The sequence below is a fragment of the Camelus bactrianus genome, chromosome 1 (assembly GCF_048773025.1).
Source record: "Camelus bactrianus isolate YW-2024 breed Bactrian camel chromosome 1, ASM4877302v1, whole genome shotgun sequence".
Taxonomy (NCBI): Eukaryota; Metazoa; Chordata; class Mammalia; order Artiodactyla; family Camelidae; genus Camelus; species Camelus bactrianus.
Genome location: NC_133539.1, coordinates 65,468,947 through 65,494,382, shown reverse-complemented (window position 1 = coordinate 65,494,382; position 25,436 = coordinate 65,468,947).

The window sequence follows — 25,436 nt, the reverse complement described above, 5'->3', positions numbered from 1 at the left end:
AGATTATTTTTAAGACCCTTCACAGTCTGGTCCAACTTACCTTTTCTTCATTTTTCATTATGTTCCCTCAATCTTGCACATTCCAGTCCCAATGAACTATTCACAGTTCCTCAAGCATTTCACAGACCTTCCAGTCCCCAGACCTTTGCATATAATATCTCTCTGCTTAGAATATTATATTCCACTTCTCCATGCAGCAAACAACCTTTCCTTGAAAGTGCACACAAATATTGTCTCCTCTGTAGTTAAGTCCTTGAGGAGTTCTGAAGAAGAGCAACTCCGGTGGTTTGCATGATAGTTGTACTAATACCATCTGTTATTAGTCAGCTTTGCCATGGCAACAAACCACCCAATACCTCATTCTTATTTAAAAAAAAGAGAGATTTATTTCGTGCTTGTATTTTGTGAGGGCTGTGCAATGTCTGCAATTCCACACCAGGCAACAGTCTGTTATAGACCTACTCCCCTTGTCTTCTTCCTGTAGATTTCAGGGAGTGGTTTTTCCACGAAGAGACTGAAAATACATCCAGTAACGGGAAATTCGACTTGGGTTACTTTAGAATGGGGATAGTCAGTAAAGGCCTTTCTGAATAGGTGACTTTTAAAGTCAATATCTGAGGAATAAGAAGGAGCCATCTTTACAAATATGGATTAAAAAGCACTCCAGGCAAAGATAATAACAAATATAAGCATTCTAAGACAGGAACCAGCGTGGAAAGCATTACTGGAGAGGAGTGGAATGAGGAGAGTGAGAGAAGATGAAGTACAGCAGGTAATCAAAGGCCACTTCTCTCATTCTCTCTCCGTCTTAAAATCAGAATAAGGATTTTGTATGCTATACTAATTGTGATGGAAAAGCATTGGATAGTTTTAAGCAGGTGTGATGAAGATGATGCGTATTTAAAGAATATGTTATATATGTTAGAAGAATACTGGCAGCTGGATAGTGAATGTGTTATTTGGGGGAAAGAGGAAGGAAAACATGGAGAAGCAGGAGGCACGCAATTAGTAAGCTATTGCAGTAGTCCAGGCAAGAGATCATCATGGCTTATACCGAGGTGGTGGCAGTGGATCTAGAGCCCATGGGGAAAGGGTGGACTCTTGATAAGGGCAGGAACAGTTCATCTTCTTAACAGAGAGAACGTAGTATACATTGGTTGCACCAACATGGGGGATTTCTCTTACCAATTGCTTGTACTTTGCTAAACTATATGACAAAGTCAACAACTGAGTGTTAGTCAGACAATTCTTTCAAAATAGAAATCTGAAGAAAGAGAAGATATAAGACAGTTATTTGGGGAAGAAAGAAAAAAAGTTTAGGGAAATGTACTAGAATTACCAGGCAGTGTTGAAGACTCATCTGAGATTTGTCATCAAGAATTTATGACGAAACAAGTCAACTTGGTTTTATGTTTTTCATCATCAATGTCCAGTTTTCCTGGAACTAGTAGTTACATTTAAACAGAGTTTTTAAAAAGTTGAAAAATGATATACTGATATGCATGAAGCCTATGGGAGGTATGCATCACAGTGGTGAAGGTATAAATTTGAGATTTTTCTAGTAGTGAATGTATCGGTGATTCCAAGGTTTTAAGTGTTACCGCAGGACTAGGTGGCAGAAGTGCCTGTAAAGAACTATTGGTGATGAGAAAGTTTAGGAACAGAGAGAAGTATTGAAAATTGGAAATTATGTGTAGTGGTAGAAAAGAAGATGATCAGTCAGAAACTAAAGCCATCAGTCAGTGAAGAGGAGTAACCTGAGGGTCAGAAAGGGAGAGTGACCATGGGGAAAAGCAGGTGGTTAAGTCTCACGGCATTTGCTTTAAAGATGCTAAGGAGAAAAGTGTTTGGAAACAATTTTGAAGTAGAAGAAAAAAAGAAAAGAGAGCATTGATTCCTGTCTAGATCCTGAGGCACAAGGAGTTTAAAAAGAAATAATCTTCCCTAAATTTAAAGAACTGCATGGAAAATAGTGACATTAGGGGAATGTTTAAAGAAATTAGGGCGATCGATGATTATAGATCATTAATTCAAAATATATAGTGGAAATGTTCAGGAAGGGAAAGAAATCTGTGGATAACTGGGTCAGAGAAGTAATCCTGAGAGTAGTGCCACAGTGATTAACTTTGAAGCATAGATGCATTAAAGTATTTAGGTAATGAAGGACTTGGATGTTTGACAGTGACTAGAGATCTGTGGATGATGGGAGGTAAAACTATCTTTCTAGGGATCCTAGTATGTAGGTTTCTAGAACTGGCAAAAATTTAGGGGTTTTTTCCCATCACTGTGGAGGGCTCATCTGGTTCCGCAGTGCTCAATTGTATGTCTAATTGTTTCCTAATCTGAAACTCAGGATGCCTCTTGAGGGATCTTATTGCTCTTTCTTCGTATTTTTGAGGAAAAGTTTCTATTAATTAAGGGTTTTTAATGATCTAGTTAATGCACCTAACCTTCTTAAATGCCCCAAAGAATATTTTAGGGCAGCTGAAATCCTTCACATGTACATGGGCTCTGCTGTAACTTTCATGATGTCTGAACACAGAAACATTTAAAAGTAAGTCCAACAGACAAATTCAGTAAGACTGCTGGGCATATTAAACACTTGCAATTGCATTTTAATAACTCTCGATTTCTAAAACATAACATTTCAACAAATTCCAGATGGTTTACAATCTCTTTTCTTTATAAAAAATATTTTTAAAAGTGGAAACATTTTACACATATAGAAAGTAACATGCAAGAGACGTGTATTAGTTCCTCCCTAGACTTGACAATTATTAACATTTTGCCTTATTTACTTCAAATGTCGTTTTTAATAAGGTATTACACATATAGCTAAATATTCCCTTTTCTTTTTGCCTGGATTTATAGATACACAACTGACATAGAACACTGTGTAATTTTAAAGTATATATTGTCATGATTTGCTACACGTATGTTTTGCAAAATGTTTGGCACAATAGGTTTAGTACACATCCTTCACCTCACATAACTACCTTTTTGCTGTTTTTGTAATGATGAGAACATTAAAACTATTCTCCTTGCAATTTTCAAGTATACAGTACAGTATTATTAACTATAGTCACCATGTTGTACTTTAGATCCCTGGAACTTATTCATCTTAAAACTGAATGCTTGTACTCTTTGAGCAACATCTCCCATTGCCCTAACCCTTGACCCCTGGCAACCACCATTCTACTCTCCATTTCTGAGTTTGGTATTTTTAGATTCCACATGTAAGTGAAATCGTACAGTATTTGTTTTCCTCTGTTTGACTTATTTCACTTAGTGTAATGCTCTCAAGGTCTATCTCTGATATCACAAGCGGCAGGATTTCTTTCTTTTTAATGGCTAAATAATATTCCACAGTGTTTAGATACAACATTTTCTTTATCCATTTGTCCACTGATGGATCCTTAGATTGTTTTCCTATCTTGGCTATTGTGAATACTGCTGCAGTGAACATAGAAGTACAGATATTTCCTTGAGACAATGACTTCATTTCCTTTGGCTAAATACATGAACTGGGATTGTTGGATAATGTGATAGTTATATTTTTAATTTTTTGAGGAATCTTACTGTTTTGCATAGTGTCTACACCACTGTATATTCCCACCAACAGTGTACCAGTGTTGCCTCTTCTCTACATCCTCACCAACACTTGTTATCTCTTGGCATTTTGATAATAGCCATTCTAACTTGTCTGAGGTGATATCTCATTGAGGATTTGATTGCTCTGATAATTAGTGATGTTGAACACATTTTCTAATACCTGTTGGCTATTTGTATGTCTTCTTTGGAGGAATGTCTATTCAAGTCCTCTACACATTTTTAATTGTTTTTCTTGTGTGTTTTTACTATTGACTTGTATAAGTTCCTTATGTAGTTTGAAAATTAACCCCTTGTCTGATATATGGTTTTGCAAATATTTTCTTCCATTCTGTTGGTTGCATTTTCATTTGTTGAGTGTTTCTTTTGCTGTGCATAATCTTTTTAGTTTGATGTAGTCTCATTTGTTGATTTTTGCTTTTGTTGCTAATGCTTTTGGTGCCTTACATATCCAAGAAAATCATTGCCAAGACTGATAACAAGGAGGATTTCCCTATGTTTTCTTCTAGGAGTGAATATCCAGTTTTCCCAACACCGTTTATTGAAGAGACTACCCTTTCCCCACTGAGCGTTCTTGGCTGCCTTGTCAAATATTAGTGGAATATATGTATACATGGGCTTATTTCTGGGCTCTCTATTCTGTTCCATTGGCTTCTGTGTCTGTTTTTATTATAGCCTTGTAATATACTTTGAAATCAGAAAGTGTGATGCCTCCAACTTTGTTCTTACTAAAATTTTCTTTAGACATTCAGAGTATTTTGTGGTTTCAAACAAAATTTAGGATAGTTTTTTTTTCTATTTCTGTGAAAAATGGCATTGGAATTTTAAAAGGGATTGCATTGAATCTATAGATAGCTTTGGGTAATATGGAAATTTTAACAATATTAACTCTTCTGATCCATGACCACAGGTATCTTTCCATTTATTTGTGTGTTGTTCATATTCTTTCATCAAAGCCTTACACTTCTTAACTTATAATCTTTCACTTCCTTGGTAAATTTATTCCAAAGTATTTTATTGTTTTTATGATATTGTAAATGGGATTTTTTAAAATTTCTTTTTAAAATAGTTCATTGTTAGTGTATAGATATGCAGCTAATTTTTGTGTGTTGATTTTGTATCCTGAAACTGTTTTTATTTCTAAAAGTTTTTGGTGGAGTCTTAGGATTGTGTATGTAAAAAACCATGTCATCAGCAATCAGAAACAATTTTACTTTTTTTCCTATCTGACATGGATATCTTTAATTTCTTTTTCTTGCCTAATTGCTATGGCTAGGACTTCTAGTACTGTGTTGCTTAGGAGTGGTGAAAATGGTGACTCTTGTCTTGTTCCTGATCTTAGAGGGAAAGCTTTTACTCTTTCACTATTGAGTATGATGTTGGCCTTTGCTTTATTATATCCAACTTTAATTATGTTGAGGTATGTTTTTCCAATACCTTGTTTAGAGTTTTTAACATGAAAGTATGTTGAATTTTGTCAAATGCTTTTTCTACATTCATTGAGATGACCATATGATTTTTATCCCTTATTTTGTTAATGTGGTGTATCATATTGATTGATTTGCAGTTGCTGAAATGCAGTTGCAGTTGCTTTGCATCCCTGAAATAAATCTCACTTCATGATGGTGTATGATCCTTTTCATATCTTGTTGAATTCAGTTTTCTAGAATTTTGGGGGGGAAATTTTGCTTCTGTACTCATCAGAGATATTGGCCTGAGCTTTTCTTTTCTTGTATTATCTTTATCTGAGATGTTTTTAGGAGTGTGTCCTCCTTTTCAGTGAAAAGCCATTTTTCCCTATTAGACTGATAAAAATTAGAGCACTGGATAATATCAGTATTGTTGGGAGTATAATGTCCTTCATCCACTACTTCGGATTAGAGACTAGGTAGCCATTCTGGTGAGGAATCCTGTACTACTTAGGCAAATTAGGCATACTCTTTGACACTGCAATTCTGATCTTTGGTGTATAGCCCAAATCAGTTCTCACACATGTCTGTAGAGGGACATGTACAAAAATGTTTTTCATGGCTTTATCCATGATGGTGGTACAGGGGATGGAGATTTGAGGCAACTTTTGTGTTTATCATTCAGGGACCAGAGTTAAAGCATGGTGGATATCCTCCATGGGGTATTACACAACAGTGAAGAACAAAAGTTTAGATATATACACAGCATAGCAAATAATTATTAGAAATCAAAGCTTGAAAAAAGTTTAATAACAGGATTGTACATAATACCACTTAACATTAACAAAGAGAAATATTTTATATTAAACATGATTGCCTATAGAATAGAGTAAGAGTGAGTCATGTTACAGAGATAAAAAGAGTAAATGGATAAATAATTGTAAAGACCAATGATGAAAAGTTACTATAACCTGAATGGTGAAACTGACTCAACCCCCTGTAGTTGCAGTCTCCTGAAAAGGAAAGGAAAGGAAAGGGAAGAGAAGGGAAGGGAAAGGAAGGGAAAGGAACTAGTCTGTTGTAGCCTTCTTAAGTCACAAGAAAAATTCAAATTCTTCCACATGATCATCCTAACAGTTTTTGTTCTTCTCTTCTAGTCACACAACTATGATTGCCTCAACTCCCTTTGTTACTTCCATGGCATAGTTTCTAGACTCTTCAATCTTTTGGAAAATCTTTCCTTTCCTCACACAATTTTTCAACTTCTCATTTGTGCTTTGGCATCCAGACTGTATATAATTTCCAAATGTGGCTTGGCCAGTGGTAATCTCACCTTGCCATTTTACGTCTGTTGAGGCAATTGTTCTTAATTTTTTCTGTTTACTCAACCCCTTATGCTTTTTTTCTTTTATTATTGCTTATTTTATATATTCTAACTTCTTCAGTACAAATAATTTCTTTCCTTCTATCTGTTTTCCCATGCTTTCCTTCTTCTGTTCCTATGCCAAACACTGTGCCAGGTTCTGAGCTTTAGAAATAGCCATGGTGCAATCTGAGCTCTGAATGTACTGCAGAGGGTGTTTCTCCTGCAGGAATGCAAGAATCAGCTTATTTGGCCTTAATTGCCTACTCTAATTTCTTATGTTGACTAAGGAGTTAACAGCAGTATCATTTCTCACCCCCACTGCTATTTTCAGTTAGCCATTATTCTTTTTGAAATCTCTGTGAGATCAATAGACTTCTCTGAAGGACCATTCTTCTTGATATGAAAACAAATGCATTTCTACTCTTCTTGAAAATATCTCAAGAAAGTTATCTGCCAATATTATTTTAATGTGCTAGAGAGGGCTTTTAAATCAGAAACTATTGGATTTTTCATTCCATGGATTTAATTTGTTAAGGAAAGCAATTCCATAAAAACTTAGGGGGAAAAAGTAGAAGATAAGTTACAATATTGTGGATTGCTTAATTCTGGTCCAAAATCATGTATGTATGCAGTGGCAGGAAAGTACTTTACATACAGTTTACAGATTGTATTAATAAATATGATGGGTAAGAGCACTCTTTTTTTTTTTAATGAGGTCAACCATAGTTTGCACATATTTTCCCCCCGAATCCAATTTTGTACATGTGTACAGGCCAGCATAAACAAAAGCTTCACTCACATGTAAATATGTCTGAACGTGAACAGACATATTTGTATTGCCTTGGTTTCCCATCCAACTTCCCTAAACTTATCTACACTGGGATTCAACTTTGTCTCTTTTACTCCATTCTCCAAGGAAGCAGTGCTCTTTTTATATTAAAGATAAATTTTAAACATTGATTTCCCAAATGCCAGCCTCTCTTGATATTGCAGGGTTCTTGTTCCCATATTATCTCCTTCCTCTCCTTTACCTCCAAGCCCTTTCCTTTGGCTGTTTTCTTCTGACAGCCCCAATCTCAACTTTTCCCTTCCTCACCCACAAAATAAAAGTAAAAATAAACTTTTCTGAACCTGCATCCTCCTTCCCATGTTTTCATCATCTTTTCCCTCTTTCTCTTGCTAGCCATGCCTACATTTAAAATTTCTAAATGATTTCCCCTTCAACATTCCACAGTCCACTGGTGCTCCGCTGAAACAAATAGCTTTCATTATGTCAACGAAGACATCCCAGGTGCTAAATTCAAAGAATATTCTATAATACTTGTCTACACTGGCAGTACTGAACACTACTGACCATTTTTTCTCTCCTAAAATTTATTCTTCCTGTGAGTTCAATAATATCCTTTCTTTCCCAGTTTTTTTTTTCCTTAACTATTCCCTCTAATCCTCTGCCATTGAATTTTCTTCCTCTGCCTACCACTGGTATCGTTCACAGTTATTTCCATTTTTCTATGCTTTTCTCACTTCACTTCTCTTCCACTTCTTAGTTTTAATTAGCATCTATGCATAAATGACTTTTAAATCTGTAAATGTAGTCCTGACATTCCTCCAAGCTCTATACACATCCACTTTAACTGCCTACTGAATATTCCTCTCTCAATATTCCAAATACTTACCCATTTCAGAATGTTCAAATTAGCAATATACTCAGTGTCCTTATTTAAAACTCATTTTTCACTATAACTTCCATACGAATTATCAGTACCACCTAGTACCCCAAACTCAAAGCCTGGAAATTATTATTTACTATTTACTCTTTTAAGCCCTTGCCTCCATATTAAAATGTTTACTCACTCTTGTTAATTTTCTTTCCCCAACTTCTCTTTAATATATTTAATTCTCACCATTTTCACTGCCACAGCCTTAGCTCACAATTTCTTATTACTCTAGAAGTGTGTCTGTCTCTCCAATGCTGCTTGTTTTAACATATTGCAATTTTGTGTTTAAATGCCTTTATTGTTTTACGTTGGCCCTATTGAATTATTATTAAGATGAGTTTCTTAAGTCCCTGGAAAATTGCCTACCAGGTCTTCTGTATCATCCCAAATATTGCTAAGGTTTTATGTTTATTGTCAGAATCTTCTTTTTATGATATAAATAGCAAATCATAATTTAAAATACGTGTAAAGTTATGTGTTACACAATGACCTATAGCATATAAATATATGTATGTGATTACTAGGTTTTTAAAATCTTATTTTCAGACTACTAAATCCACAATTCTAGTTGCCACTGCATAAATATTTGGAAAATTTACTTATATTCAGTTTCAGTTGTTCTATTTTTAGGTATAATTAACAAATGGTTTGGAATCTTAATTGATTTCTCCTTAAGAAACAGGTCTCCCTGATCATGTCTCAGGGTACATTTTTTTTAACATTTTTTATTGATTTATAATCACTTTACAATGTTGTGTCAAATTTCAGTGTAGAGCACAATTTTTCAGTTATACATGAACATATATATATTCATTGTCACATTTTTTTCTCTGTGAGCTACCATTTTTGACACTGCTTCCACAAAGGGTGTAACAATAGAATAACAACAGAGCTGCCACCCTCTACTGGAGACAAACCTCCAGGCTTCTAAAATGTATATTCTTGGAAACAATGGCCTGTTACTCTGACACAGACAATCCCATAGTATAATTTATTCAGAAAAAAACTATCCATGGCAGGAAGAAACTGTGTAAAAAGAACTAATTACAATTGTGAAGCCACATTCTGGAGAAAATTAGTGCAACATGGGGGTGTGTATTTTACATCAAATACCAGATGGGGTAACGTGAGAAGCCTCGCAGTTTGAGGAAATATCAAGTCTTCAGAATTAGAAATTGTCACATTAAGTGGCCTTTGTTTAAAAGAAATCTTAAGAGTGAGAAAAAAAAAAAAAGAGGAAACATGAATAGAAGCAAAATCTGATGAGGTCTCTGGGCAGAAAATCGTATCATGCAGTGAAAAAAGAAAGATGAGAAGACCCTTGGTTTATTCCAACATAGTTAAAGCACACTTCACTTTACTGCTGTTTCAGCTATAAGGGTAATAATAATGTGAATTGACAATTATATACATCATATAAAACACTTTTTTTTTATTCACATCATCCTCACAGCAAACCTGCAGATAAGCAGGTATTGGTTATCCCTAGGTTCAAAGGGAAAAGCAGCCTCAGAGAGATTGAGTACCTCAATCAAAGACAAACAGCTCATAAGGGATAGAACTACAACTTGACTTCAGACCTTCTGACTCCAGATTCCATGCCCTTTTTCTTTCCATTGAGTGACAGGGCCTTAGTAACAGTTCTCCGCTAGGCTTTGCACTCTAAGAGAAAATTTAGCCTCATAAATATTGCTCACTCCGAGGAAGAGCAAAGGTCAGCTACTCAATGTACTCTGTTGAGCCGACCTGTCAGTGTATTGCCTGAGTGCTTCCAAATCTGAGGAAGCCTGACGTAAATAAGTAACATCCCAAACAAGGCTTATCCAAGGATGCCTTCTCTGGAGCCCTAATGATGCTGATGCAGCCAGTTCCGGAAGCAGCTCCTGCTCCACTGAAATAGTGTCCCTCGTTTATTATTATTAAGGTAAGTCTACATAATTTATGTCTCCTTGACACCAATGGTGAACAGATTACATGCTGCTCTAAAAAAGTTCACAGTGACTGTTTCTTCTTCTTTTTTTTAAGATATGCTGTTTATTTAATCTCTTTAATTTGGGATTGGATAACATTATGGATGAATCCGTATTGAATGTGATCCTTCTTTTCAAGGGCTCTTCATTTTATCACTCCCCAGATGAGGCAAAATTAGTCAGTGGCAATTATTACTCTGTTTTTATCAATGTGTTTGGCCCTGAAAGGCAAGGAAAGAGACTCCAGAATCAAGATGGGTTTTTCCAGACGTTGACCTTATACTATGTATTTACAACCTACTGGTTACTTCTGTTCCAATTTCTCTGGCTGAGATGCCCTCCCCCCTTTACAAATGCTACCCTGCAGGTAAAATTCACTGGCATTGCTGCCTTCCTCTTGTGGCACTCCCCTATTGCCCCTGCTGTGAGTCATCATTCTCTGCTCCACACTCCCACGCTATGCATATTCTCTGTGCAAGACAGTATGTGTATTACTACTTGTGCCTGCCTTTTCCTCTATTACGTTGATTGCATTATGTTTGTACCTTCTATGTTAACCAGCCCAATATCATGCAAATTGCTGATCCTCATGAAGTGGCTCTTGTGTGAGTGAATGTGAGAAATGATGTCACACTTCTAGAATATATGACTATGACTTGAATCTCAACTACCCTGGTTGATTTCTCTGTTTTAAGCAATGAGGTTTATGAGGGATTGATGAGTGCTTTCTTGAGGTAGAGGTGTTGTTTTCCGCTTGATTCTTATCATGTGCACATTCTTGATAGAGAACATTTAGAAGCACAGGAATAAGAGGCAAAAGTATTTGACCAGGACTGGAGGTACAAATTCATATTCTGCAACTCTCCCCAGTATATGGCACCCTCCAGGAAACATACTACTTACTGTTTCTGCCACCTACCATGTCACATTGCAACTCTGTGATTTGTACATGCCATTAACTTTTGGATGAAAGGTTTTCTTCCTCTCCTATCCAGTGATTTTTTCCATTTTAAGACTCACTCATATGTTACCCCCTGTGCAAAGTCCTCCCTAATTTCCAGGAATTAAAGAGTTATACTATTTTTAGTGCTGTCAGAGCACCCTGGAGGTACATCTATTATAAAACTCTTAACATTGTTTTCTACTTTTTGGTTTACATGGATGTCTGTGTCTTCCCTCAGACTACGAGTTCCTGTGAGAGAGGAACCATGTATTCTTTCTGCCTATAATGCCAGGCTTTTCCACTGGGCCTAACGCATAGTTAATACTCAGTAACTACTTAATAAATTATGTATTTTAATAGAAATTATTTATCACCTCTGGACACAAAGCACCTTAAGAGGTACTAATACAAAATTTAAAATGACTCAAGGCCAAATTCTGTAAAAGCTTTCATTAGGCAGACAAGGAATATGAGGATAGAAACAATAATTAGGACAGGAACCTGAGTTGTGCTCAAAATATAACAATTTCCATAGACAGAGAAGGAGTAAGGAGAATGGTGGCAGATTCAAGGCCATTCCAGGCTAAGCAAACAGCAGGTTACCATAGAAAGCTTTCCTAAAGTGAATTAAAGGTAAACTCTATTAAGTGTAAATAAAACTGCATGACTTTTAAAGAAACAATGCATAAAGGATTAAGTAGATTAAAACTAGAGACTACCCTCTGAGAGCCCAAATGTGTTTAGTGTAGTTTGAAATTAACTTAATGTACAAAAATTCAAATAAGTTGTCAAAGAAAACAGAATAGCGTTGGGGTGGCGTGCTTGAGGCTTTCTCATTTAAAACAGCGAGTAGCTGGGCATGCAATTACCTTTTAACATGAATTTATGTCATTAAATATACCATAATTCTGAGTCATGATTTTAGCTTAAATTGAGTATCTGCAGTGGGAATTATAATGCCTGATTGACTTAATGTTTTAAACCCTGTATAGGGTGGGCACCTCTGTGAAGGGCATGATTAAAGCCCTTCCTTTCTTTACTATTTAAACTAAACTGAAATCCTTCAGAATGGGATGATGAACACCTACCTTTCTGGTTTCCTGGAGATGTGTAAGTTCTTGCCATGGCCAGGAAGCATCAGAGGATGTAGGTTACTGACACATGGATGTATCAAAACATGATTGACATTCTGTTTGGCAGTGACCTAGTAGTAGAGAAACTGCAGAGAAGGTCCCAGGACATACAAAAAGGCACAATGGAACGTTAAAACATCCTGCATATGGAGAATATGTGAGGTAGAAGAGCAGGAGTCAGAGAGTGACTGAAAACAGAGTGACTGAAAGCAGCAGCAAGGGCAAGTGGAAGAGGGCAACTAGAAACTTCTCTACGGGGCAGCTGTTCCAGAAGCAGGTCTCAACTGCTGTGCTCAAGTACACTTAGGGTGTGCCAAAATTTGTTACAAATTAAACATCAAGCATGAATTATTAATTTTGAAAAATAAAATAGATATAAGCTTAGTCTTAAAACAAATCACACTCAAAGATCTGCCTTCTAGTAGGATTTCTAGAATGGAGGAAAGGCAGCAGAGCTATATCTGGAATACTGCTTTTATCCATGTCAGTGGTTCTTAGGGTGAGGGAACCAGACCAGGAGGATCAGCATTGTTACTGACCAGGGTCCTTGGACTCCTTAGTCAGTAGAAATTGATAAGAGGCTGGACGAAGAATTCAGGCAAGGCTTTATTGGGACTTGTGCTGCAGCACGAGGGAGCAAGAACAAGTAAGTTGTCCTTGCTCATTCCCCAAGGGTCAGGGACAGGCTGGTCCCTTAAATAGGGTGAGGGTAGGGGGCAGATCGGTGGGTTGGGCCGGAGCGGTGGTGGTACCGAATCCAAACTCTTTCTGCTGGCTGCATGACAGGCCAATAAATCAAGAGACAAGTTGTTAAGGCAAGGAATAACAACTTTATTCGGAAAGCTGGCAGACCGAGAAGATGGCAGATTAATGTCTGGATAACCATCTTACTCAAGTCAGAATTCAGGCTCATTTTATGCTAGAAAGAGGGGGGCGGGGTTGGTTGTTGCAAACGTCTTGAAGTCAGAATCCTTTGTTCTTGCAGCTATCCACGTAGCTCATGTCACAGTGTCCCTGCAAACCTCCAACAAGACAAATGCTGTTTTCTCTTCTGCAACTTCTTATTTTTATATGAATGGTAAAGCATTATACTTTTTAAGGTCAGAGCCTTGAGAATAAGCTATCTTGTATATTTCAGGCTACAGGCAACATTCTTTTACAAAAGGTGCAGAACCAGCATGGTTAAGAACAGGAAGCAGAGCACAAGGTTAGAGCCAAAGGAACAGATCTTTTATGGAGTTGGATTTGTTCTTCCCTATTACAGTTGCTTAGGTGGTCTGCCCATCTATGGGGTGCTGTGTGCAAGGATCATGTGCAGTATCCTGCTTTTGCTCCTGGCGCCTCAGAAGTGGCAGTTGGGTTTGGGCCTTTTCGTATCTTGTTGTTCATACTTTGCCGCAACTGCCTGCCGTTATTTTTAGTCCCTTAAAGTTTCTTTGTATTCTGTTTTTGAGGAGATGTTTGTCCAAGTACAATCACTGCAGTATAGGGTCCCAGGTCCCAGCCTGTCTCACCATCACCTGGGAACTTGTTAAAAATGCTGAGTCTCAGGCAGATGTTATGAATCAGAAACCTTAGGAATGGGGATCAACAATCTATGTTCTAATGAACCCTCCTGGTGATCGAGATGCACACTAAAATGTTTGAGAACCGCTGTTTGTAGGATTGTCTAGTGTAGATGTACTTTTCATATTGACATGCCTACAAACCTTGTGTCTGAATTCATACCCCAAATTTAAACATACAACACTATTAGTTTTATTTCTCTGAAACATTGACTTACGCTTCTTAAAACTTTGGCTAAAGCCCTTGCTGAAGGAAAAGCGACAGATCACCTAATGGACGTCACAGTAATGCAAACCAGGGTATCTCTGACCTTCTCGTGAAGAAAGCTGAGGTGCTTTGAAGAGAACCCCTACCTCTCTGCCCCAAATGCAGCAGAAAGATTTTACAGTGGTTTACCATTAGGGTATTCATTTAGATGTTTCCCACTAGGAATTAAAAGCTTTAAACAAATTTTAAACCTTGAAAATATTTAAAACAAATTAAACGGATATGTTAATCCCTAAAAAACAAAAAACAAAAAACTCTGGATAAACCCATGTAGATACCATCCTCTTTTTGTGTAACTAATTGAAGTTCACTATTCTTGCTAAAGTGAGCCACTGGAGAGTAAGAGGAGGGACATAGCAATCATGATTTTCTTGTACAACTAACACACTGAACACAAGAGAGAAGACTTGCCATTAATATTCCTAATGGTAGTAGAGATCCAGATTTTATGGGTGGAGTCCATAGCCAGTTCCAGAGATCTAGCACTTATCTGTGCAGAGAAGGACATGGCTAAGAAAAGAGGGTTATGCTTTTTTTAATGTGAAATTTCTAATTAAAAATGTTTAGAAAACCATTCTGATTTAAAAAAAAATCTCCATTACCCTGAGACTTAACTTTTAATTATAAAACAATTTTTTTCCATTATCCACGCAACTACACAAAGCCAGAGTCTGATGATGAAAACTGAAAAATATTATGGACTGAAAAATTGAGCATGCAAGCATAGCTCTGTTTGTGTAAGCAGTAATACACGACAGCAAACACACTTAAAATGCCATTAAGGTTTCCTGTGGGTGCACTGTGCTAAGTGAAGTCAAAGGCTAAATGAATCTAGTCCCCAAGAGTTCCATGTAACTGGAAAACCTGAGGTGTATCACTGCAGTTAGAAAATGGTTATTTTAAAATTTGCCTATTGAAACTCTCCTGACTGTGTGCATGTAAATCCCATTAAAGTTCATAGATGTTGCATATACATTCACTAAGACACATGCAGCCCCCTAATGTTTTCTCTAATGAACTCAAACTCCGCAGGTAGGGACTAATAATTACACAGCACAGAGTCTGTATTAGATTGCTTTCTCAGTTTATGACTGCCTGGTAATGGCGTGATGCAGTGTACACCTTCTGTTTGAAGATGAAGACAGGAATATTTCTGCAGATTGAAATTTAAACATGGAGCTGAATTCCTAGTCTATTTATAATCAAAGGATATGAATAGATAATTCTTTCAAAGGGAAAGCAAATAGTTTAAGTCAATATTTAAAGTAAAATGAAATAAAAATTTAAAAATATAACAGATGCCTTTTAATAACAGAAAAAAATATGTGATAAAATCAAAATGGTTCAGACTATAGGAATACCACCATACATATATTTTTACTGTGTAAAATTGATAGAAATTTGGCTTTCTTTGTGGGGAATATTCTGGCAATAATTGCATTCAAAACTGCAGAGTATTTTACATCTTTTTATCTAGAAATTTACTGTCAGTAATTTATCCTAAATAAATAATTCAAAACTTAAGAAAAAATGAATGGGTTAAAGTTCTCATTGTGGAGACATTTCGGCTATATTTTCTTAATACAGCCAGATCATTTTTTATTTTATACTTTTACTGACATGTAATTGAGAAAAATGGAAAGATGAGTAGAAAATGCAACTGATTTTTCATAAACTGAACACATATATGATCAGGACCCATAGTAAGACACACAACATTACAAGCACCTAGGAAGCTCCCTTCATTGCACAAGAATAAAAACTGTCTTGACCGCCAGCACAAATAGATTTCCAGTTATTCATAACCTGACAAAAAATTTAATATTGTTCCCTTTTTAAAATTAATCCATTTTGGCAATTATGTAGCTGTATTGCATTTTGGCTTTAATTTGCATTTCTTTTATGACTAATTATTGAGTATCATTCCATTTGTCTGTCTTCTTTTGTAAAATGCCTTTCAAATCTTTGCTCACCATTTTTCTATTGGCTTGTCTGCCATTTTACCATTGTTTTGTTTTATATGTTTTAGATATAAGACCTTTGTCACAGATAATGTATTGCAAATATTTCTCTTACTCTGTCTCATTTTCTTAAAGTTGTCTTTTAATAAACATTTGCCCTTGATTTTAATTTGTCTGATTCATTTTTTTTGTCTACCAATTTTTGTGTAGCCTCAGTTCATCAGTTCATCAATAAATTCTCCTGTATTGTCTTCTAAAATCTTTATTTTATATTATTTTTATATCTGTTACTTACCTATATAATAAGTTAGTACTTGCATATGGCATGAAGGATATGGCCTTTGTCATAACTTAGGTGACCATATATGTATGTTCTGAACTCTCTACTTTTTGCCTGTTTATCTATCCTTGTACCACTACAATACTATTAGTATAGCCTTGCAATAATTACTGATATCCACTCATGTAAATCTTCCATATTCGTTTGTCTTTAAAATTGCCTTCTGTTTCTTTGCTATTTGTGTTTCCAAATAAATTCAGAATTAGTTTTTAATAATCCCCTACAAAAACTAACTTTTGGGAGTTTTGGTTTCTTATCGACATTGCATTTTTAATCTATACATTAATTTGTGGTAAATTGACATTTTTATATGTTGTCCTTCAATCCATGAACATGGTATTTCATTACATTTCTTTAAATTTTCTTTTATTTTTGCCTATAATATTTTGTAGTTTTCTGGTAACAGTCTTGCATATCCTTTGTTAAATGTAATTCCTGAGTATTTTTATGGTATTTTAAACAGTATTCATTTAAAAAAATTTTTAATGTTGCCACTGTATTTCAACACAATTACTTTATTGACTTTGTGTTCAGCAATCTTTCTTACTACATTCGTTTATCAATCTTTAGTTTGTATAATGTTTAGATTTCTTATATACAAAATAATGTTTTCTGTATATAATTTATAAATGACAACAGCTTTTCTTCTCCTTTTCCATGTGTATGCCTTTTATTTCCTTTCCTAATTGTAGACACTAGGCTCTCCAGTAAAGAGTTGAAAAGTAGTGCTTATAGCAGGTATTACTGCCTTATGGGATGCTTTCAATAATTCATCATTGGTATGATGCCTGCTATCTGAAATTTTTAAGATTCCCTTTATCAGATCAAGGTAATTACCCTTTATTTTTAATTTGCTATAATTATCTACCATGATTACTTAAGTTGACTTTGACTAATACATACAGAAGTTTAAAGAATGCAATGTGTAATGTAACTTCTCATTTGGTAGGTTTCTAGGTGTGTAAAAAACAAAAGAAAAACTCAAGTGAACAAAATGCATACATTTATGATATTATAGCAGTAAGACATATTCTTATACTCTATTATCAGTATCTTAGCAGTCCAGCAAGTAAGTGTTCTTATTTATTCCTATAGAGATCATTTTAATAACTTAAATTACTAAAATGTTATTTTATTGATAATTTTTCTAATTCTTATTACTGAAAGAGTTTATAAGTATTTTTTCCAATGTACTTTAGTTTTATCAGCATTGAAATGAGGATCCTCATTGACTATGTTTTCAATAGACTAAAATGGCAAAATTTAGTTTTCCTATAGGTGTTAATCTATTTAAAGAAGGTAAGGGAGATCTATCCATACAACTCATTCAGTCAGATTTTTGCAGTAATGGAAACAAACTTTTACATTATATACATTTTTGTTAGACTTGATTTAAATAAGCAGACAATTTTTGTATCACAGATGTAACCTAAATTAATTATTGCCATGAGATTTAAGGTTTTTTCTTCTAACATAATTCAAAACTTAGGATTCATCAGCAGATAAGCTTGCTATATTGGGTCCTTTTGTGTACTTTATAATCCATCATTCAAAGCAAATTACTTGAATTTCAATGAAATTCCAATTTGCTGTGACCTTACCCTGGTGATTTTCAAAATTGCCTTGGCATCATGCCAGCCTAAAAATGCTTATTAAGTGACAGACTTTCCTACTTAGCAACAGTAAAAGTAAACAGGATAATTTGTTGATAGGTTTTAGATAAGGAAGGAGATAGATCTTCATCTTGTTTGGATTTCTTTATACTTCCTAGTTTTATAGATGAAGTAACAAAAGTACCAGAGAGACCGACTGACCTCTGCAAGGTCACAAAATTTGAAACGTCTTCATTTAACTTATCAAACTGAGAGCACTGAGATTTGTTTCCAAAAAATGAGAACCCTGATTTTTTAAGATATGTAACAGTGTGAATGTTTACTGTAATCCCAGACTCAGGACTTGAACTGTAGCTTTTGCTTCTACTGAGGCAATACATATATATCTGTTTACACACACAGAGATATATATTCACACACAGATATATATTCAGTTAAAATCATGTGGTAGAGGGGGACAAAGAGAAGAAGGAAATGTGGAGAGAAATTATGGATATTAAATATATTGAAATAAATTGTAGTATCTAAATATCCATGTCTCATTTCTATTCTAATTCAATGGCATAATTGCAAAAATATCTTCCAAGACTATATTCTCCTCTTAAATGGCTTTTACAAAATACGTATACATCTGTGTGCTAACAGAGAATATTCACTCTGTAACAGCCCGCCTTTTACTTATGTAGATTCAAAGATGTAGTCTTAATTAGGAAAAAAAAAAAAAAAAGAATCTTGAAATTTTAATTATTCAGGATCAAAGTGATGTGTTTTGTGAAGAATGAGATTTGATGGGATTTAAGATAATCAGCAGATCAAAGATTAATAAGTATTTGAATATTTTATTGCATATTACAATGGAATACTTCAATAGGAATATTTCTGCTATTCTTCCACATTAAGGAAGACCAGTTAGTTGAAAACTGCACATTTTTCTACTGAAGTAGTTCCAACATTATGAAACAAGAGCTTGCATTATATAACACTGATTACAAACTACAGAAACATTCCAAAACAAGTCTCACACAACCAAACTATTCTTACATGTTTCTTCCTTTCTGCCCTTTTTTAAAAAAAGGAGTGAATGTTACATATAAGAATTAAATCTCAACAAAAAATAAATAATTAAAAGCAGATGATAAGGTGAAATGACAGACATCTCGAATACTCAAAATTAGAGCTGAACCAGTTTATATGATCTAAAAAATATGAGAATATATTAGTAAAATTCCCATGTAAACAGTGAATCTAACTTAGGAATTGCTGCTGCTAAAGCAGAAATGGTGAGAAAAACTTGTAATTCAGAATACATGTTTCTTTGTAATGGGAAGTAAGTCTGTTATTCTCCTTTAGCTTGGCAGAAATTCCCAATTAAGTAAAACAAAATTGACCCTAAGAATAGTCTCTACTGATCTCTTATATTAAATGTTTATTATACTTTGTATTTTTGGCAAAAAAAAAAGTGCATTTAGTTTTTCACTGAAGCTAACAAAGAAGTAAATGTTTATTCTAATTTTCAAACTCACTCAAACTGAAAACATTCAGCTAAGTAGTAAAAACAGATCAGATTATAGTCAATTAAATTTAAAAGCCCCTCAGATGGAGTCAACCAAGATGACAACATAGAAGTTGCCTGAATTTCTCTCCTCTCAAGGACTTGCTGATTGTATAACTACACATGGAGCAATTCCCTATGAAAGAAATCAAGAAACTAGCTGAGAAAATTCTACACAAATCAAGAATGAGAAAATAACCACATCAAAACAGGTAGGCAAGATTGAATCAAGAGGAAATAGAAAATCTGAAAAAAACAATTACTAGTAAGGAAATTGAGTCAATAATCAGAAGCCTCCTAACAAACACAAATCCAGGACCAGATGGCTTCCTTAGTGAATTCTACCAGACATTCATGGAAGAATTAATATTAAAAATAGAGGAAAAGGGAATACTTTCAAACTCATTTTGTGAAGTCAGTGTTACCTTGATACCAAAGCCAGAGAAGGTCACTACAAGAAAAGAAAATTACAGATCATTATTTCTGATGAACATAGGTACAGAAACCCTTAAGAAAATATTAGCATAAGATCGTATGATCAGCTCAATAGATGCAGAAAAAGGTATTTGACAAAATTCAGCATCCACTCATGATTACAAAAAAAAAAAAAATAAGTTTAGAGAAAACGTACCTCCCATAATAAAGTCCATATGTGACAAGCCAATACCTAACATAATACTCAATGGTGAAAAGCTAAAAGCTTTTCCTCTAAGATCAGAAACAAGACAATGATGCCCACTTTTGCTACTTTCATTTCACATAGTACTGGGCATCTTAGCCAGAGCAATTAAGCAAGAAAAAAGAAATAAAATACATCTAAATCAGAAAGAAGTAAAAATTGTCTGTTTGCAGGTGACATAATATTGTACATAGAAAATCATAAAAACTGTACCAGATAACTGTTAGAACTAATAAACAAATTCAGTTAAATTGCAGGATACAAAATCTGTATACAAAAATCAGTTGCATTTCTATATATTAATAATGAACTATCGGAAGGAGAAATTAATCAAACAAACCCACTTACTGTTTACAATGGCATCAAAAACAATAAAATACTTAGGAATAAATTTAATCAAGGAGATGAAAAATCTCTACATTGAATACTATAAAACACTGATGAAAGAAAATGAAGAAGACACAAATATGTGAAAAGATATTCCATGCTTATGGATTGGGTACATGCACTCAAGCACACAACTTTTGTGGAAGTTTGCTGCTAGTCATGAAGAACAGAGCCGTTGTTCATGGTTTTAGTGCTTTTCTAAATATGGGAAGATGCAAGAATCTGGGTTAAAGATTTCTCCTGAAAATATCTGATAGTTTTCTCAGAGCACAGAGCACCTTATTCCTGATCTCTGCCCTGAATTCTCTCCAGGGTGTACTGTTGGTCAGTGACTGCAGTGACTCATGACTCAGTTCTGGTAGAACTGCGTGGTGAGTGACATTCGCAGTTGGCGATGGTCAGAGGATATACACTTTCAGTCATAAGGTAAATAAGGTCTAATTATCTAATATATATCATGGTGACCACAGTTGATAACAGTGTAGTATGTGATTGAAATTTGCTAAGAGAGTAGAACCTAAATGTTCTCATACACGCACACAAATGATAAATATGGGAGATGATAGACATGTTAATTAACTTCATGGAGAAAATCCTTTCACAACACATATGTATATTGTCATCACATTTTACACTTTAAATATCTTACAATTTTACTTGTCAATTAAAATTCAATAAAGCTGAGAGGGAAGAAAAAATTTAAGGGCTTTCTACAAAGTCATATCTATAGTAAATGTTGATGAATTTTGCAGCAATTTTGATTTTTGTCATGCACTAAGTTAGCTGTGGTGTGATGGCCCGATACCAATTTATGCAGGATTCTTCCATTCACTTATGGGGTTATAAGAGGCTCATGATACCCAGAGACACCTGCCTGTAGCACTCTGGCCGGGTGCAAGATGTAGGCAACCCCCTTGACAAAAGTGTCCAGACTCACTTTGTGGAAAACTTGAAATATTCCTTACCGAAACAGCTATTACATAGCTATCGTTTTAAAACTATTCAGCCTCCTCAATGGCACCTCAGTTTTCTTTCTGGAGTACAAATCTGATCATTACAGAATGAATGCAGAACAGATCAAATCCAGAGATGACTGCAAGCTATATTCTTTTTCAGTTCCTACCTCTTGTGTAGCTGCACTAGGAGCCCTGGTTCCCTAATAAACCAGACTCCCAGCACACCAGATTCCCTCTCTTCTGATGGGTTTCTCTTCCTTGTTTGTACCCAGACAGGCTTGAAGCTAACTCCTCTGCCCAAAAAGCCCAGGAGCAGGCTGTGTTGGCCAGTTCAGTGCTAAGCTGTGGGCACAGGGACTCCCATTTAGCCCTCTACAGTTCTCTGCTTCTGTTCCACTGGTGAAAGCAGGGATGGTTTTTTGTCTCATTGCAGTGATAAATTCTAAAATTCTGGTTTGAACTTACGGGGAAGAAAACTGTTTTAGCCTGTAGGTCAGATAAAGTAACGATTCTATGTGATAAAGGAGAGTTTAATAGAGTACTTGAGTGTGAGGTCAAATGTCTCGCTAATAAGGAAGTGTGTATCTCCTGGCCTTTGTTTCCTTTGAGCATTTCTTTTCTTCCAGGACCTTAATTTTTAAAAAAAGAGTCTTTCTGGACAAGGGCAGACCCAGCGTTCCTAGAACTCTCTTCTAATAGAATTTAAATACTTTGATCATTATAATAATATATCCTGACTTCACTCAAGCTCTAATACATGGACTTTATAAATGCTGTGTTGGAATGTTCTTCCTTCTCTTTATTTAACTGGAAACTTCTCTTTCTTCTTCAAGCATTAAATTACATGTACCTTTCTTTAGGAATTCTCCCAGAAAAAAAAGTTTCTCAGCAGCCTTTAAAGAGCTACATTATAGCTTTTGTTAAATTGTATTTTAGCTATTCACTTACAACTTTGTCCATCTCACTTAACTGCAGATTCTTTAAAGAAAAGAACCATCTTCTATACATTTCTAAATTTTCATCATCTAATCCTAATGCATTTCATATAATGCTTATCAAATGACTGGATAGTAAGTAGTTATAAGTATGAAATTAAAATTTAAAGAAAGAGCAGATAAGCTGATTGAATGTTTAAGTGAGACATATTGAGCCCAATTTCCAAAGCAATTGGAAATATGGAAAGATGTAAGACATGGACTTCATAAAATGCAGACTCTTCCATCTGCTTGTTAAGATCTCCCCTCTGTTTTATCTTAAAGCCTATCTTCCATTACTCTGTTATGCACAATCCATATGAACATATTTATTTCTCAATACATGCCTAAAGTTTTGCTTCTGTGGTTTTGCTCATGCTTTCTCTTAACATGTTTTCCCCAAATCTGTTGCACATTTAAGGCATGTCAGAAGTCTTACCCCCATGATTTCCTTGTTCTCCATACCCAGTAAATGAATATCACTTATACTTCATCCAAAGAATAACACTAACTTTTTATAACACAAATGTCATTTGTGTACAGTGTCTTAACTTGCCTACTGGAGAGTATGTTCCAGAGTAAAGAATGTTTTCTTCATATTTTTATCCATTAGTGTTCTGGGAACATAGAAAGTTTAAGTACTTTTTGTTAATTTATGCAGAGTCCTGTGATAATGAGTCCCAAATAAAATACAAATTGACTATGTGATCTGGGGTGAGTCATTTTTTTTCCTTTGTAGGCTTTTATTATTCTCATTTGTAAATTAATATTATTGAATTAAAATATCTTTAATGCCTTTTCAGCCTCTGATCTTTTACATTTTACATATTTTCTTTCAATAAAATCATTGTACATCTTTCCTTTTTTATTCCAAGATTGGAATGTAAGTGTAGGTTTACCATCTCCATACTATCTGAAAGAATCATTGTTTTTTTTATGAATGGTTTTGCCTTATAAATGGAAATTACTACTTTTAACATTCATTTATGAGTGCTATGAAACTTTGTACACTAGGAATAAATCAGTACATTGAGGCAAAACTAAAACAAGCAATATCAGATTACCTTTATGAATAAGCAATAATGCTACAGCAAAAAAAAAAAAGTGGACTCTTTCTAAAATAGTTTCTATTAGCATGATTAATTAGTAAATCTTTTGGCATTAATATTTTAAATAATCTTCATTTTTCACTAAAGAACAAAGGTGACAAATTTTGCTCAGCTTCTGAGTCTAGGGATGATAAAAAGTCAAAAATCAATTAATTTAGTCTCTCATGCTGTTGGTCTGTGACCTTGAGAACATTTTTTCAATGACCTGATTTATCCACTTGTATAATGGATACTATTTGTTTCTCTTACAGTCCCTAAATACTAGATTTAGCTATTTTATGCCAAAAAAAAAAATAAAAGCATCATGATGGAAAATATTTTTTAAAGACACTTAATTCAAAAGGGAATTGGGCCCTATGTAAACTTGGATTCTGTTGTTGTTTTTTCTGAGCAACGTTGATAGCAAGATGTGATCGATTCCTGTCACTGCCATTTCCATGCTGTTCAATCTGAATTTCTACACTACCTTTCGAAAGTGACTGTGCTCTGCCATTCCCCAAGTGTACTTTAAGAAATGAACAATTTTCTCTTGGCATTGCACCTTCAATAATTTATGGTAGTCAATGTCTGCTACTTTAGGGAATTCACTAATAAATGTAAATATTAGTAGAGTCCTTTTCTTAACCTTCCTTGTTTTTCCAAGAACATTTATCTGAGGATCTTAGAATGAGAACTCAATACTTATTTGCTGAATTGAATCACATTTAGATTGATGGCTAACTACTGGAGGCTTTTAATTAATATGGAGGCAGAAACTTTCTCTTAAATTTGCTCAGTTAGCTGATGAGGCAGACAAGTTTATTTGCTATTCACAAAGGCCTGAAATCTGCCAATTGTAAATCAACCAAAGTCAGCTGAAGTACAAAAACGCTTCATATTTACTGATGTCTGTGCATAGAAGATGGAACATATGGAATAGCGTTAGGAAAACTGTTTACCTTCAAAACTGAAAGCCATGGAAATGAAGAGAAAGGAATCCTGGGGCCTCCTAAACCAGAAACCAACTAGCATAGTTATTAGTGACCCACTTTTTGGATTTTTTAAATCAGGATTTCTCAAAGTGTGATACCTGGTCCATCAGCATAAGCCCTACCCCAAACTTACTGAATCAGACGCTGGGAGGAAGACCCACCAATCTGTGTCTTAAGCCCATCAGATGATTCTGATGTACATTAAAGTTTGAGAACCCATATCTTAAACATAGAGATAACAGTGAGAGAGTTAGGACTTGAACCTAGATAGCCAAAGCCAGGAAATTTAAGTAAATGGAGCAAAAAATATACTATGTAGGGTTACGTGTAGCTTATAGTCTTTAAGTGCTACCTCTCCTTGAGACGTTCAAGGAGACATGCATTTTAAAAAGATCATCTGGGAAAAAATTGTTACTCTAGTCACTATACTCTCTGTGCTATTGGGAAAGCTACTTTTTCATTTTCCCAGAATAAATTACTGGCCCCATTTCTTATACCTGCCTGCATCCACACCCATGCCATGGCCTCACTCTGGACAGAGAGTACTGCTCTGTCCCTTGACTGTTGCCCTGGCCACATGACTTGCTTTGCTGAAGATAATATGGATAGATGCAAAAGCATGCTATTTATGCGCACAGACCTTAAGAGACATGTTTGGTTTTGCTTGGTCTTTCATGTGTCTGCCCTTGTTGTGAGAACACGTCCAGTTAGCTTGCTGGTCGAATTAGATGCAGGAAGCTGAGTTGCCCTGCTCACCTACTGATGACGGATAAGTGGAAACAGGATACCTGCCACAGTTGAATCAGAACTGGGTCAGCCAAGCTTCAACCAACCCAGAGGTCTGAGTGCTATATCCTACTGGGATTTCATGATTATTATTTAGAAAAGGCTATCCAGTGAGCCCAATTAGAGA